At 49.1% G+C, this 17,641-nt stretch overlaps 1 protein-coding gene across 1 annotated transcript in view; it reads left to right on the top strand.

The window, feature by feature from the left end:
* The window catches only part of LY86 (lymphocyte antigen 86), a 430,545-nt gene that overhangs the window by 355,220 nt on the left and 57,684 nt on the right, over window positions 1–17,641 (top strand). The window lies entirely within an intron of this gene.

Below are 17,641 nucleotides of genomic sequence, written 5' to 3'. Positions count from 1 at the left end.
CTCCACTGCTCACACCCAATCACACCACCCAACACCCCCACACTGACACAACACCCATGGCCCCACAAAGGCACACCCATTTCACAGATGAGGAGTTGAGGATCATGGTGGAGGAAATAGTCAGGGTAGAGCCACAGCTTTTGGGGCACAGGTCCAGCAGATATCCATTGCAACGAAGATGGAGCTATGGCGGAGAATCACCGACAGGGTGAATGCCGTGGGACAGCATCCAAGAACAAGGGACGACATCAGGAAGAGGTGGAACGACCTATGGGGGAAGGTACCTTCCATGGCAGCAAGGTGCAAGCTTGCCATACAGAGGGCTGTCAGTGGACCCCCACCTCCTCCCCCACAGCTCACAGCATGGGAGGAGCAAGTCTTGGCATTCCTGCATCCTGAAGGACTCGCTGGAGTAGCCCGAGGACTGGACACTAGTAAGTCAACATTTACCACTTATCACCCCCATACCTGTATGCCATCTCACCCCCTCACCCTCACTCCCATCACTTCACTCCATCCCACACACTGCGCCAACGCAGATGACTAACCCCAATGCCAAGTCCTGCCTACCATATCAATGCATGAACAGCCCTCCCAGCCCTGCATGGATACCCATCAACAAAGCATGCACAGCATAGGGGAACTAACAATCCCACAATACATCACTATACACAATCAAAGGTGGCAGGGCAAAAGCAACCATAGAGGGGAAGATAGGGATGTACAACATGTCACAGGCATGAAGCATACTACATCTCTTACATACCCACAGGTGCCCCAGCCAATCTTCGTGGAGAGGAGGTGCCACGACAATCCAGTCCCCCAACAGAAGATGCCCCCAGTGATGACAGTAACTCTGGACTCCAGGATCTGGGTCAACAACCTGACTCATCAAGGACCACTGGACAGTCGGTCACCCTAGCCCACTCACAGTCCACCACAGAGCCTCCCCCATCAGTTACCAACATAACACCACCCACCCAGCATACCCACACCTTTGTCCCCAGGACACATCAATCGGCAGTGTGGCCACCTGTACAGAGACCCCAGTCCACACCTCATACCCAAGACAATCAGGGACCTGCGGTCAGTGGCAGTAGGCACACCCTTCAGGGGACAGGGGCACAGGGCAACAGGGACACTGGGAGGACCGGTGTGCGCCAGGGGGAGGACAGGCCCAGGGAACCGAATCTCCACGAGGCACTCACCAATGTCCTGGGTGCTTACCAACAATCCCAGGACAGGATGGGCCAGATCCTGAACAACATGCAGGAGAACAAGGGGCTGCAGGAGGAACATCATCAGGAGATCAGAGAGGACTTGCAGGCACTCAACACCACCATGATCTCCGTAGCAGGGGTGCTGGCAGACATGGCCAACATCATGAGGAAATGGACAGCACACCAGGGGGGCCCTACCACTAGCCAGACTATTGACCAGCCCTCCACTTCCGCTGCAGCTAGTGGACAGGAGGCCCGCAACAGGACCCACAGGCCACCAGCACCCTTTCTCCTGCAGAAGGTGAACCACCCGCAAATGTTCCCTGCGAGCCAGACAGAAGCCCAAGACACTTGCCAAGACCAAGACCACCGCCAGGAAATGAGATTCTCCTGATTATCCCCCTTGTGTCCCACCCTGTCACCATGTCCACTTTTGAACTGACATTGCTCCCCTTCCTATGGCCCCTTGGACACTGGACCTGTGCTACAAACTGGCTAGAACAATACCCTGGACTTTCCTCCACCATCACCCCATTCCATTGCACTTTACCCTCAATTATATAGCACTACAATAAACACCCTTGAACACAATTTGAGTAATACTGTTTTAAGTGTCTTTAATGTGCATTTTTGGGAACAGTCACATTGAGTGCAAATGATCTGAACACTGTGATAGCTAACAAATAATAACCTCGAACAGTCTGTAGTGATCACATCAGGACAATGTTGTCATATCACCAACATCTGGAAAATGAGAAGCCATAGGTGACAGTAAGTTGAGATGCAAAGAAAGTGAATGCCATCATGCCACAGGCACACAGATAAATCAATAGTCAGAGTAATGGTCAGTTCCACTGTCTCACCTGTTTGTCATTGGATGACTTGTTCTATAACTAATGCTCTGTTGTCCTCATCCTCACTGTCCTCAGGGTCCATCTCCAGTCCCCTCCTCCTGCAGAAAAGGCACATGTCGTCTGAGGTCCAGGTTGTGCAACATGCAGCATGCCACTACTATCTGGCATTACTTTCCAGGTGAGTAGCACAGGGATCCACCTGTCAGATGGAGGCACCTGAACCCAGCCTTCAGGAGGCCAAAGGTCCTTTCAATAAATCTCCTGGTTCGCCCATGTGCATCATTATAACGTTCCTCAGCCCCTGTCCAGGCATTCTTCACAGGGGTCAGCAGTCACAATAGATTTGGGTAGCCAAGGTCACCTGCAAGTATTGAGGGACAACATTTAGCCTTAAACAATCCTATGGAGAGAACACCTGAAGGCATACACTGACATACAGTGGGTGGGGGATCTGGCTCACTTATTAGCCACACCCTGTGCCTCTGTAGTTGGGCCATCTCATTTGGGAATCTGCTATTCGTCAGGACAAAGGTGTCATGCACTGACCCAGGATAGTTGGGAGTGACATGGGAGATGTACTGGTCCGACAGTCAAACCATTTACACATTCAGTGAGTAGAACCTCTTCCTATTCCTGAACACCTGTTGATTCTGGCAGGGGGGTCTAACGCAATATGTGTACCATCAATCGCACCAATATTTTGGAGATATGGCCCATTGCATAGAATCCTGCCTTCACAGTGGCCAAATCTTTCCCCTGGGGGGAAAGCAACGTAGCTGCACATGTGTTTCACTAGGGCAGACAAGACACTTGCCAGCACAATAGAAAACATTGGCTCTGACATTCCAGCTGCCAAGCCCACTGTCACTTCGAAAGGACCAGTTGCCAGGAAATAGAGCACTGATAGCACTTGCACAAGAGGGGGGATCCCCAGTGGGATGACGGATAGCTGATATCAGGTCAGGCTCCAATTGGGCACAGAGCTCTGTGATTATGGCCCTGTCCAGTCTGTAGGTGAGTATAATGTGCCTGTCCTCCAGTGTAGCCAAGTCCACACGGGGTCTGTACACGGGGGTTCATCTTCTCCTCCCATTCATCCATAGCGGTAGGTATCTAAGGATCACAAGAGTGATTAGGCTGTCACAATTTGAACAATGGAACCACAACCTCAGTATACATGTTGCATTTATGTAATGGGACAGTGGTTATGACAGGTATGTGCAAATCTGGGCAGTGATGCAGTAAAGGTTAATCTGATGGAGGCATCTGACTGTCCTATATGTAGGGAGAGTTGAAAGTGAGGTAACTCTGCCGACTTTGGGCATCGTGGGGGAAGGTGGTCTTGCACTGCCGAGAAATTCCTCATTGGATAATATGGGGCTCTATGGAGTACAGTGGCCAATGGGGATCAGTGCCATCTGTGACAGTGTACACCACTGCGGACATGACCACCATTTTCTATCTGATTCCACACTTGTTTGCTAACCTTCAACAGGAGAACACCTACACTGCGTGTGCTGACCTGTGTCTGGAGCCTACCAAGGCCTGTTTGAAGAGCCCCTCCCTTCATTTTGGAGGAGTTGGAGCCATTGGTGGATGGGGTCCTACCCCAGTATGGACTGCTGTATGGGCCTCCAGACCATCAGGTGAGTACACCTTGTGCACGATGCATGTGGGAAGGATGCATGGAGATGTGTGTGCAAGCAACGTGTCATGGGGGGATGTAATGTGGTGGTGTACATGGTGTGTGCATGCCGATGTATGTGCCAGTGGTGCCGGAAACGGGATTGGTGGGCCATATGTGTGACAGGCTGGATTGTATGTGTAATGGTGTCCTCCCGTCTGAATCACCTCTGCAGGTCAGCTCCCATCAAAAGAAGGGATTATGGCGTGCCATCGCCAAGGACGTGAGGACCCTGGGGGTCTATGGCAGGTTGAGCACCCACTTTCGGAAACGGTGGGAGGACCTGAGATGCTGGGCATGGAAGACTGCGGAGGCCCAGCAGGGGATGGCCTCCCAATGAGGAAGGGGTGCCTGTCGGAACCTGACCCCCCTGATGGCCCGCATACTGGTGGTGGCCTACCCAGAGCTGGATGGGCACTTGAGGATGAGTACAGTGGGCATTACTACAATAATCCAGCTCAAGGGTAATGGTTGAAAGGGAAAATAAGGTAACTTAGCTAGGTTGCATTTCTTGTCAGACAGGGCTTAGTGGGTCCCAGGAGGCGTGCAGTTGGCGGTGTTTGCCCCTCGTCTTGCTCTGGCAACTAGCCAAATCAATGGCAGTGCAATGCATAGTGCTCAATCATGATCCCTCAGTGTGACGGTGCTGTGTGTGCCAACAGTGGTGTTGGTGCAGTAATTGACCCTGTGCTCTCTTTCTCTCTCTCCCCCTTTATCTTCTATAATCCTGTCCAAGTGTGCATTAGCATCATCTGGCGGAGGAGCAGAGGCACTGGCGACAGAGGGAGCTGCATCCCACAGGACCCAGGAGGCAAAGTCCACCGACGGAACCAGTGGGACAGAGGGTGAGGGGAGCACCACTGCGGAGGCAGCAGGTGACAACACAGACTCAGATACCTCCTCCGATGGAAGCTCCCTGGTGGTAGCGGACACTTCTTTGACCACCCCAGCCGCAGGTACTGCTGCCACCCCCGTACCAGCACCGCTCTCCCAGTAGCCCCTCAGCGAGTTACTCATGCCCACTCACCCAGGAGGGTGGGCATTTCCTTCACCCCAGGCACCTGAGGCCCTGCCTCGGTGAGCCCTGCTGCCCTGAGTGAGGAGGCTATTGACCCCCTGAGATCAATCTCTGTAGGGCAGTCAACCATTGTGAATGCCATCCAGGGGCTGGCATCCCAGATGCAGCAATGCAATGCATTCCTGGAGGGCATCCACAGTGGATTGGCTGCCCAACAGAGAACGATTCAGGCTCTGGCCTCCTCTCGGATGGCAGCCATTGTCCCTGTTCCTAACATCCCCCTCCAACAACCACTTCCCAGTCCCAGTCTCCTCAACCCCATTGCATCCCATGCACACATACAGATGAACATGCACACAAGACAACACACAAGAGTAGCACAGTCAAACACAGGCACCACACTTCAACACACAAGCGCTCACGCAAACACCAGACATTTGCAGGCACAACTACATCCACTGCCCCCGCTGTCTCGCCATCCTCCTCCTCCACCTCCCTCATAGTCACGTCCACACTCACACCTGCATGCACTGCTTCAACAACCACCACCATCACCACACCAAGCAGCACACACACCTCACTAGCAGACACCTCCACAACATCCATGCAGGCGTCCCCTGTGTCCTCTCCAACCCTGTCTGTCCCCCCTCCTAAAGCACACATCATCACACTCCCCATTCACCTGCACCCAAGTTCAGCAGATGTACTCCTCCAACAACCACTCCCTCAACCTCCACTCCCATCCCTCCTCCCTCTTCCCGCCCTACCTTCCCTAAAAAGCTTTTCCTTTGCCCAACTTTACCTCTTCCCTCCTCCTTCCCCCCCGTCCTGCCCGTAAGAGCGGGGTCCCAATGACCTATCCCAGCACCTTATCCAAACAGTCTACGCAGACAGTGGAGGCACCTCCTAGTCGTGGAGGCAAGACAGTGATGATTCCCGCTCCACCAGCCAGGAAGGGTAAGGATCCCACAGCCACTGCCATCAAGGCAAAAGAGCCCTCGACTCCTGCCATGAAGGGGAAGGAGACCACACCTCCTGCCATGAATGGGAAGGAGCTCGCACCTCATGCCATGAAGGGGAAGAAGCCCTCAACTCCTGCCATGAGAGGGAAGAAGCCCTCGACTCCTGCCATGAAGAAGAAGGAGCCCGCACCTCCTGCCAGAAAGGTGAAGAAGTCCTCAATGTCTGCCATGAAAGGTCAGAAGCCCTCGACTCCTGCAGAGGCTGGCAGGGTGACACCACCATCACCAGTGGTCACGGAGCCCTCACCTCCAGCTGAGGCAGTGCAGCCCACTCCTCCTGCAGAGGCTGCACCTTCACCTGCTGAGACAGTACAGCCCTCAACTCCAGCAGAGGCTGCCCAGGAGGCACCTTCACCTGCTGACACAGTGCAGCACTCACCTCCAGCAGAGGCTGCCAGAATGACACCACCACCAGTAGTCACGGAACCCTCACCCCCAGCTGAGGCAGTGTAGCCCCCTCCTCCTGCAGAAGCTGCACCTTCACCCGCTGAGACAGTGCAACCCTCACCTCCAGATGAGTCAGTGCACCCCTCACCTCCAGCAGAGGCTGCCCAGGAGGCACCTTCACCTGCTCACACAGTGCAGCCCTCGCCTCCAGATGAGACAGTGCAGCCCTCACCTCCAGCAGAGGGCATGTAGGCTACCCTCCTGCGACTGCTGCACAACGAGCTCCCTCCAGAACCAGTGGGCAAGTCACCCACTCCAGAGACTGTGGCCTTGCACTCCCCAAAACAGAGAAATGGGCATGGAGCCCCCTCCAGAACCAGTGGGCAAGTCACCCACTCCAGAGAGTGTGGCCTTGCACTCCCCAGCACAGAGAAATGGGCATGGAGCTCCCTCCAGAACCAGTGGGCAAGTGCCCCAAATCAGCTGAGGTGTTTCCCACACCCCTTCCCCCTGAGGTGCCTGCCCACTTACAACATGATGCCTCTGCAGAGTTCTGTGCAGTTGATGTCAGGAGACAAGTTGGGCCTTGGACTGTGCCATGTGGCTATGTGGGCCCTTTGTACTTTGTACTGGGCATTGGCCCTTTGTGGACAATTGTACATATGTTCATGTGGAGGCTTTTCCCTTGTTAATACTTTTTCGTACTTATGAACGCTGGTCCATGTTTTATTGTGCCGTGTGTCATGTGCGATTGGTTTACGTCTGCAGCTGGCTGTGTGTATGGTGTGTGTCTGGTGTGTGTTGTGTGTGTGTGTGTGTCTCTCTCGTTTTCCTCCCTCCCTTCCTAGTGTGCTAGGCGGCTGTACTCACAGTCGTCATCTTTATCGGCGTTGGTGTTCCAGATGGAGCATGGCATAGAAGAGCATCAGGAAGACTTGCAGTTCTGGTTCCATGGCGGCGGCGGAGTCCACTGTGTACTTGTTGGTGAGTCTTTCGTTTTCTGTGTTCGGTTTCCGCCAGGCTTTTGATGGCGTTGGCACCGCCCTCAAAATCGTGGCAGTGTTCTGTGTCATAATATGGTGGGCTGTACTTTGTCTACCACCTGGCTGTTGATGGCTACCGCCGTGGTGTTAGCGCCCTGTTAGATGGTGTGGTACATTGGCTGTCTATGGGAGTTCTCACCGCCATGGTCCTAATTTGGCAGTAATTACCGCCGGCCTGTTGGCGGTATTTCCGCCACTTTATCACTCACCGCTAATGTCATAATGAGGGCCTGAGCCTGTAAAGTTTTACAGGTGCAACATTGTTGGACTTTCATACCTGACAATAGTAAGGAGATAAGGCATTTTATTTCTAACACAACCAATCTGAAAAATGACCTGAAAGACGTAAAATAAACAAATGCCTGGGAGGCAATAGGTAAAGGATTTTTTAACACTGGATCGTGGTTTGGAGCATTAGGAAAGGGAATAGAAAGGATGATCTTGAGACCTTTGTTGATTGTGGCTTTGTGTGCATGTAAAAGTGATGAATCATTCTTCTTTTCCTAACATGACATTTTCCATTAGGTTGTTTCCTATGAGTAGTGAAGGGTTCTATTGTTCAGTGCACAAGACTTGATTCCCAGTGACCTTCATTCTGGAACAATTAGACCTGTGGACTAAAGCGTTAATGAAACCGTTATTGGTAACATGGACGTTCACATGAGAACTGTTGAAATCATCTTACACCCGGGGAAGAATTAATATTGTATAAAGTGATGTACAAAATTGTTATTAACTATTAGATTCACACGGAAGCAGGAGATGACTTCAGACCAAACCTGAGGATTCTCTGTCATGTTGCAAGTTCTTTGGAATTCGACTTCTAATTGGACATTGCCCCTTTTGAATGAGATGGACCCATGGAACTGACCAATAAAGCTGTTTTGAGTATTTCTACTTAGGGAAGGACTTTGCAAGTTTTTCAGTCAGTTCCCCTTGAGTCTTTTTCTGATCTTTATTCTGAGCAGTGATTTTGCTGTTCTCCGTGCAGCCTATGTTCTGCACTTTCCTTGATGGTGCTCCTAACAAACTTTGCTAATGATCTCCATGCTTTGCTGATGAAACTGAATTGAATACTGACCCTAGGAGAGGTATATTCTATTGCAAGTGTTAATTTCCCATGACCTGCAATTCTTTAATAGATGTTAACATGTTGGCACCTGCCTATTTTATTCTTCTAGTTAGCCTGACTTAGCCTGAGATAGATGATTTTCCTAATTATTTTTCTCTCTCCTTTTAGCTTTTGCCTTCATGTGTTAGTCCATTTCCACACATGCTTGTCCTCATTTGGTTAGCAGAAGGGATAACCTATGTTCAATTCCAGATTTTTAGATCTCTGCAATTTGATTTGACTAATATCTTTACAGTCTGATTTAAAGTATATCTCTGTTTCATAAATTATTTAATTATTAATATGCATTATTCTTCTTGAATGTGTAATGGTGTTGATGTTGAGCATATTAAACTTGTTTCTTCTATTTGGTCAACCCATGGTTTTCATTTATCTTTACAATTTGATTTTGCACACAATTGATATGACGTTGGCTTTTTGGTTATAAAATAAAGCTTAGAAACTTGAATTAATTGGAGTATTCCTTCCATGGCCACATAGGTCGTGGTGTTTAAATTTGTTGTTGGGTTTGAAATGATTGTGTATGGTTAACCACACTCCTCACCAGATCAAAAGATTCCTCAACCTCAGTGAAGCGTTTCTGATTCCTGTGAAGGATGATGAAAAACATGTTAACAAGGCCAACTCTACTCCATATGCTGGGGCTGACAAACCCCCATTGAACCAGTCATTAATGACAATGGTCTGAAACCCCAAGTACTAGAGGTAGAGATTGGCAATACTCAGGCCCCTGTCACAGGGCACCTGTTGACATTTAGCTAGGGTTAGTCGTGTCCTGGAGTTGTGCCAGAGAAATGATGTTGCCAAGGAGTACATCTCCCTGAAACAGGGATGGGGCACCGCCTGGGGAATATATTGAAACTGCAGCAGAATCATCATTTGTTGGAGTGCTATCCTACCCATCTCTTCAGGTCTGCTTTCACCTTCTGAATCAGTGTGATAAAGTTAAGATTCCATTCCAGCTAAGGATAGAGGGTGATATGGATCCCCATGTTGCGAAAGCTTAGTGTCTCACATGGAAATTTACACCTGCCACTCAACAGTCTTGAGAGGGATGGAGCAGGACCAGCACTGATTTATCATGATTAACCCATAGGCCAGAAGTCTCTTCATAAAGCTGAAGAATTCGAAGGCAGCGCAGGCCAGTCTCTGAAGGGTAAGACAGAAATAGGAGAACATCATCTGCATATAGAGCAATACTCTGTTCATGGGCTGTGTCCCATGTCCAGCCCTGCACCTGTGCATGACAGGGAATAAGCTGTGCTAGGGGGTTGATGGCAAGGGCAAAGAGGAGGGAGGACAGGGGACAAGCCTGCCTTGTGTCCTGTGTAATAGAGAATGGGTCTGAGATCATACAGTTAATTTGCACCTGCACCGTAGGATTGGAATTAAGCATTTTAACATAGCCACAGAACTGGGGACCCTGTCCCACCCTCTATAGGACCTGAGACAGAAAGGTCCAATCCTCTGTGTCAAATGCTTTTATAAAATCTACCAGCAGTAGGGCCATGAATGGTGTCAGGAGATGCCGGCGTGCCCGTGCTTTGTGAAGCCACCTGAGGCAGTGCCTTTTGCCCCTAACTGACATAAAGCCCAACTGGTCATGATGTATGCGCGTGGCCAGAACTGTTTTCAGTTGGGTAGCTAGTAACATGGCAGAGTTTAATTTCTCCGTTAATGAGTGAGATGGGCCAGTAGGCTGCACAGGATTTGGGTGGGGGTTCGACTTTGAGATGACCACAGTGGTGGCCATTTCGAGTTCCTGTGGAAAATTGCCTGCCTTAGCGCCTTCTTCGCAAATCGCCAGCAGATGCGGGTAAAGGATATAGCTATACACACAGTAGAATTCACTAGGGTAGCCGTTGGGACCAGGGCCCATATTTATACTTTTTGACGCAAAACTGCGCTAACGCAGTTTTGCGCCCAAAAAATTAGCGCCGGCTAACGCCATTCTGAAGCGCCATGCGGGCGCCGTATTTATTGAATGGCGTTAGCCGACCTGCGCTGCCTGGTGTGTGTGAAAAAAAAACACGTACACCAGGCAGCGCCGGCGTAGGGAAAAATGGCGTTTGGGCGTCTAAAAATGGGGCAAGTCAGGCTGAGGCAAAAAAATCGTCTTAACCCGATTTGCGCCATTTTTTTACGACGCCCATCCCCCATTTAAATGACTCCTGTCTTAGCAAAGACAGGAGTCATGCCCCCTTGCCCAATGGCCATGCCCAGGGGACTTCTGTCCCCTGGGCATGGTCATTGGGCATAGTGGCATGTAGGGGGGCACAAATCAGGCCCCCCTATGCCACAATTTTTTTTAAAAAAAAATACTTACCTGGACTTACCTTAATGTCCCTGGGGTGGGTCCCTCCATCCTTGGGTGTCCTCCTGGGGTGGGCAAGGGTGGCAGGGGGTGTCCCTGGGGACAGGGGAGGGCACCTCTGGGCTCATTCTGAGCCCACAGGTCCCTTAACGCCTGCCCTGACCCAGGCGCTAAAATCCGGCGCAAATGCAGGTTTTTTAGACCCGCCCACTCCCGGGCGTCATTTTTGCCCGGGAGTATAAATCCGACGCAATAGCATCGGAGTCATTTTTTAAGACGGGAACGCCTACCTTGCATATCATTAACGCAAGGAAGGTGGTCACGCAAAAAAATGACGCGAATTCCAGGAACTTTGGCGCTAGACGGGTCTAACGCCAAAGTATAAATATGGAGTTAGTTTTGCGTCGAATTTGCGTCGAAAAAAACTACGCAAATTCGGCGCAAATGGAGTATAAATATGCCCCCAGGTGTTTTCCCGGATGAAAGGTCGGAGATGGTAGCAATTATCTTATTTGGCCGGTCTAAGTCATCTCTCTCAGCCCATGACACCTTAGTTAATGGAATTTTGTCCAACTGTGTGACGCCGCGAAGACCGGCGGTGCCTTACTTACGGGCTGCGGTCAGATCGGCAGTCCACGTCTCGGCGGTCGTTTCTGCCGCGGTCCACTTTTTGGCTAAACTTTCCCTTTGGGCACTGTTTATGCTGCCCTTGCTCTTTACCCTATTAAGTTGCTTATCTGTTGTTGCTGTTTTCCTCTTTTCTTCTTTTTTCTTCTTTTTTTCTTCTCCTTGCCTTAGCCATGTTTCTTCTTCCCAAGAGTCTGTGTTCCTTTCCCTGCATGCTTTGTTCACTACCTTTCTATAATATGGCTATTTTTCCATTAACCTGAATGGGGTCTTTCCCAATCCAAGATGGTGTCTTCAATACTTCCTGCATGTCATTTCCTCCATGTCACTTCCTGCATGTCACTTCCTGTTTGCCAGTATCTAAGCACAGTTGGTCTTCTGTTCCTTGCGTTGCAAACACTTCATTCGTGGTTGTGCTCCTCGCTCCTGTATCCTGTGATTTTGGATTTCTCCTGTTCTTTTTTCCACCTGCAGCATTGTCCAGTTCTTTTTTTGTGTTTTCTTCTTCTTTTTTCAGGAGTCTTTGATTCTGAGGTTTTTCCCACGTTGGGTTTTTTCCTCTGGGACTCCTTCTGAAAGTTATGGCCTGCTTAGTGTTTTATTATCATCAGAACCGTGGCTATTGGAAAGGGTCCCCCTACCTTGGTCAATCCAGAACAAGCAAGAAGCCAAGTGGTGCCCAGAGACTGGCTGATTATTGCGGTAAGAAGCACTCAAGTCATGACAAACTGTGGGTAGAACTGTTCGGTATCTGGTCTTGCAACAGCTACATACAGATGCCGGTTGTAGTCCACAAATGCCTGAATTATGGCTAGGATGGAGTGAAGGGGCATGCCCTTAGCATCCAACACCTAGGGATCACACAGGTGGTTAGGGGCCGGGTGGCCAATCAGTAGAGCAGCTTACCATTCTTGTCTCCCCACTTGTATATCCTCATCGTGGAGGCGTACCAAACATTGCACACATCTTCTAGCGATATAAGGCCAAACCCCCATGAGTGCGAGCTGGCAGGAAACCTCACCTTGGGGGTCGTTGAGAAGGCGTGTCTCCAGCCCCAGCACTTGAGCCTCTAATTGAGTAAAGTGATGGAGCCTCTCTTTTCCTTTTGACTGGAGAATACTTTTGGCATACCCTTTAATGTTAATTTTGCATGCTGCCCACAAGGTTCCAACTGACACCATCCATTCCGATTGGTTGGGAAATATACTGTTAGCTCTTCAGAGAGTGATCAGCAGTAATTCTCATCTTTAAGATGCCATGCATTGAAGTCGTTGGGTAGGAGCCCTGGAGCCTACCCTGAGCAACTTAGAGGAATGATCAGAAATCCCTTCAAGGAAGAAATGTTATCTCTGATATGTGGGGACACTCATCGGCCGGCACAAGTATAATGTCTATGCACATATGAGAATGTGATGGACTGCTGTGGTGTGGATGTACTGTCTTTGTCAGTGATGCCATAGCCTCTACACATCACATAGACTTAGGGCATCTACCCAGTTGGTCAGTTGATGGCCTCTAGGATACGTGTCTGGACGGGGTACCAGTAGAATCAGTGTGAGGGTCCAAGACAGCAATCCCACCACCATAGTTCCACCCACAAATACCAAAATGAGATCTGTGAGAGTGTGGAGAAATGGCTTACTAGCCTACCGGGCTGTAGAATCTTACTAGATAAAGGCCTTGCCCCTCCACTCCACCCTCAAAAGGCGAGATATTGGCCCTGAGCATCAGGCAGAACTAGGTTAATTACCATGAGTAAAGATCGGTAAATTCGAATAGCTACCCCCAGGACCTCTGCGCAAAGCCAGCATTGAAGGATTTGTCATACCCTTGATTGAGCAGGAAGGGGCATTGGGAACCCAGTAAGTGTGTCTCCTGAAACATCAGGATTGTGAGAAGGAAGCAATGGGCAAAGCGCAGGACTATGGACCTTTTAATATGGTCTAGTAGTCTGTTAATATTCCAAGGACAAAATTTGGAAGTCTGTGAGGGTCTTCATGGTTGATAAAGTAAAGCCTGTAAAGTGGGCACCTTTCAAGTGTCACTTGAGACAAGGACCATCATTGTTGCTGCTTTGTGTGCCAATTAAGAAGACTCGTTGCATTTGTTAGTGTGGCATAGTGGCAACCATAAGACAACATATACAAATAAAAACCACTAACAATAAAACAATATGACCCCCTTCAACTACCCCACCCCATATTTCTACCCTGGAAGCATCTGTCATACAACCCCAGAATATTGTGTAAGTAAGACATGGAGTGGTTGACACCCTCCTCTTAGAAGGATCTCAGGCTATCCATCGTCTAGTGGAAGATTAGGTTGTGATGCAAGTGCAAATCAGTCCTCTTTAGCTGAATAGACGGAGATGTGACCACCCAATTCGGGCGGTGGGACGCTAGTGATCCCTCGTGTCAGTGCTGGCAGCAAGAAGGGAGATGTCTCTCTAGACGGTGCAGTTTGTGTTGTGGAGGTGAGGGGTGTGAGATCAGTTTGCGATGTCTGAAATGGAGCCTTGGCCTGCGGTCCACATGTATCTGAGGCCAGTGAGGGTGATCCAGCTGCATAGTGTCCATGACTTCTGTGAGAGCAGGTCTGGCTCCACCATTTGAGTTGATTGATCTAAGGTTTCTTCTGGGGGGCTCTTTCCCAGAAGATAGGGGAGATTGACTAGGGTGACATATTTGCCTTTCTTTGGTTAGCCATTCCTAGGCGGATTCCAGTGTGTCAAAAATATTTTTTTCCCTCAAAGATCACTTTCAAATGTGCGGGGAACAAAAGTATGTATCTTAAATTTAGGGCTTTCAGTTTTTGTTTAGCCTCCGTGCAAGACTTCTGTTTACCCTGGACTGCCCTAGTGTAGTCTGAAAACACCGTTATTTTACAATTTTTGTTGGAAGTGCGAGAGATCATGGGCCTATGTTGGGCTCCGGGAGGCGGCTTGGGTGTCAGTGCTCTGTGCGCCTGTTCCACCACAAACCAAGTAGACAGTATGTCCACTGGCATCCAGGATCAGAGCCACTTATCTAAGAACTCAGTAGGGTTCGGCGTATCCAAGCTATCAGGGAAGCTGATAAACCTAAGATTGTTGTGTTGAGATTGGTTTTCTGAGTCTTCTGCCTGGTCCCTCAGCTCCACAGTTTGAGATATAAGGCAAAATACCTTTAATTTCAAGACAGAAACATCATCTTTCATTATTGATGTTTGTCCTTCAGCCTCTGTAATTCTGTCAGTGGCATTGTGCAGATCTTGGCGCAGGAGCGCCACATAGATATGAACTTGCACAATCATGCCGCTTGTGTTGAATGGACGGCTTGTAGGATTTTGGAAAGGTCCCCAGCATCAGCAGGAAAGAAGGTTCCCAAGGACTTCCTCATGGCTGGGGGGCCCCCAACCTTACTGGTGGTGAATTTGTCCATGCAGGTTTAGGATTAGTGTGTTTGGTGAGTCTAGTCCTTCCCAATGACTGTTGCTACAGTGACAATAAGGGAGTCTTACCACAGGTGTCCAGCCCACTCGCCATTCTGGATAAGGCAACACAGTCGTACATGTGTGATCAGGCAAGTGGAGAGGAGTCTGCTAGCAGGCTCATCACAAGGCTTGGCCATCTGCCCCAGCATTCCACTGTGTGCAACCCCCATCCCCACCTGTGTCTCCAATAGCCTTTATTACCACTGGTCAGTCAGAGGAGTCCCTTGTTTTATGCCCATGTTGGGCAGTGTGGTCAGGAGGCAGTGGTTGGTTGTGGGAAGCGGTGAGGGGGAGTCAAGGTGAAGAGAGAGGTGAAATAGCGGTCTGGCCAGCCTTAAATCTGAAAGTCACTGGGAGCCCCACTGCCTTGATGCCCCAGGGAGCAAAACTGATGCAGGCAGCCTCCCGGTGTTTCCTGATCTGTTGTGGTGCATCCATGTCAGGTAGGTTAAGTGGGGTCTAGGCCACTCCAACGGGCCCCACCAGACTGCAGGCCCACACCTGGATCAGCGATGCTGTCCACTTCACCGCCTGTGGTAGAAGTCCCTGGTCGGCCCCAGCAGTTTGGTGTTCTCAAGCGCTGCATCACGTAAATCTTTCTGGGGCTTTCTGCCCCACCACTGGACCCGGATAGCCACCTGCTTCCCCTGGGCCTTGCGGCTTAGCCCACGTTCCCTCGCTGTCAAATCCCCTGGCCCACCTGAAGGAAAAAATAGCAAGTATTGAGACCATCGACATTGTGCAGGACCAAACCGAAACTGCCGGCGAGTAGGCACCAAATGGTAGGGCTCATAGCGGCCTTACATCCCCGAAAATGCCACCATCTCAGCACTCCAAGGTAAATCTGCCACCCCGGGCAATTCTGAGGAGAGACACAGCCCCAGTCGGCCCACTCAGACCCTCGATGGAAGGGGTCCATCCAGGAGAGGCTTGATGGAGGTGGCTTAAAGCGGCGGATGATGGAGGGGTTTCGGGGTACTCTTAGAGTGTGACTTCTATCTTGACACCCAAAGCCACGCTAATTATTACATTTTTAAGGTACAATGCAGAAGGCAAAATTTATTTAGTCTCAAAATCAGTCAAAAAGCATAATAAACCAGTCAGAGGGAATTGGCATAGTCTCAGAAATCAGTTGCCATAAAGATCAGTAGCATTTAGTAAAATAGTTGCAGGATGAGGAAAAACTGACAAATAGTTTAAGACCAGAGCATGCAGCAAATCAATATGCTAAGAAATCGGATAGCAGACATGGAGGCTCGAGAGAAAAGTCTGGCTTCCCTCAAGGTTGATAGCTTTTTGTAACAAAAGTTACAATGGAAACCGATGGAACCTGCAGAGTCAGCAAAAGGTGAGCAAATGTACTACATGTGTGATGAATCACTATAAATAATGAATATAATGTCATTTAATACCACCAGCCTATCTCTATCCCCTTAATAAACATATTTTTTTTTCTCTGACCTAATGCCATCCGAGGTGATAGTGCAAATCTGGTTATATAAACAAGGTAGTCATATAAATAAATAAGCCTACAGTGATGGAACACGAAGAGACCTTTACATGATACAAATTCACAAAATGATTTGCTCTTCGATGAGTTCAAAACAGCATGACAGAAAAAGGCATCAGTGCACATTTTGATGCGTGAGGAGTAAAGTAAAACATGGATTTAAAAATGGCCTCTGTTAGAATCGAAGATGGAGTCGAGGCCTGGTTGGGACCAGCAAAGCGTTCAATATTCTAAACAAATAACGTTAAAGTCAAAATATCCTGCACAATGGTGAATAACAATGTTTTCTCTAACATCTTTTCCATATGTGAGTCTTCATTCTTAAACTTATTTGACACTGTAGAACATGCCAAAACATGCCAAAATCTCGCCTTAACGATCCTTGATCCTTTTTTGCACAATATCCTCTAAACGTCTTCAAATTTAAAGAGTTATAGCCAGTGGCAGCGGCCGCAAATCACAAGAGGTGGGGGGAGGGGGGAAGACATGGAGAGGAGAAAATAAAAAAAACAAAAAAAAACAAATTGAAATTAGTTTCAGGGACTCCCCATCGTTTGACGATCCTCTTTCGTAAATGTGGTGTCCCAGCATTTGCTGGGACACCAGCATAGGCTCCCCAGCAATCCTGGTGCTGCTTACATGCTAAACATAGCATGAAAGGAGAGTCAGGGTTGGTCTGAGCTGCAGTCACTGCCACTCAGACACAAGCCTGGGGTCTGTGCTGTTTCTCCAGCTTAGCTGTGTATACAGCTGAGCTGGAGAAACCTAAGTGCGCATGTGTGCTTGGCCAGTCTCAGATGGCCAGCATTCTTTCCTCCTCCCACTTCCCCTGGCCTAGCCCTGCCCACTCCCGGCACTGCTGTGCCAGAAGCAGAAAAATAAAATGATGGAAAACTATTGTTTTATTTTTCTGCTTATGGATCAGCCAGTAGGGCAACGCTCCTCGTTATAGCATTTGATGATGCAGATGGACCCAGGGTTTTGCCAGGACGACATTACTTCTTTATCTGGCTAAATCGGATTTGTATTTCTCCCCTGTTGATGCACAACCATTGACATTAACAGAAATGTTCTTCTCAGCTAACATTTTTCACAATTCCAAGGTTTTCCTAGAGATTCTAGAAAGGTCTTATCACTGGTATGGAGAGCTTTGACCGCCTCTCGAGCATGTGCACAAAGTGGATCACCACATTCTGACTTAGCTTGTTCATTCTGAAAATGTACACATTTGAAATATATGTTCGCCAGTGCCACACGTAAACATAGATATTCTGTGTATGCGACTTTAGAGAGTAAGGATACACACAAAGAAGTAGTTCTGCAAGTAACTAACTTTTGCATCTTTTAACATGCCTCTTC

This window comes from Pleurodeles waltl, chromosome 2_1 (assembly GCF_031143425.1).
Source record: "Pleurodeles waltl isolate 20211129_DDA chromosome 2_1, aPleWal1.hap1.20221129, whole genome shotgun sequence".
In the NCBI taxonomy this organism is placed as follows: domain Eukaryota; kingdom Metazoa; phylum Chordata; class Amphibia; order Caudata; family Salamandridae; genus Pleurodeles; species Pleurodeles waltl.
The sequence above is the reverse complement of the archived record's forward strand: the minus strand, read 5'-3'. Positions and strand labels throughout refer to the sequence as shown.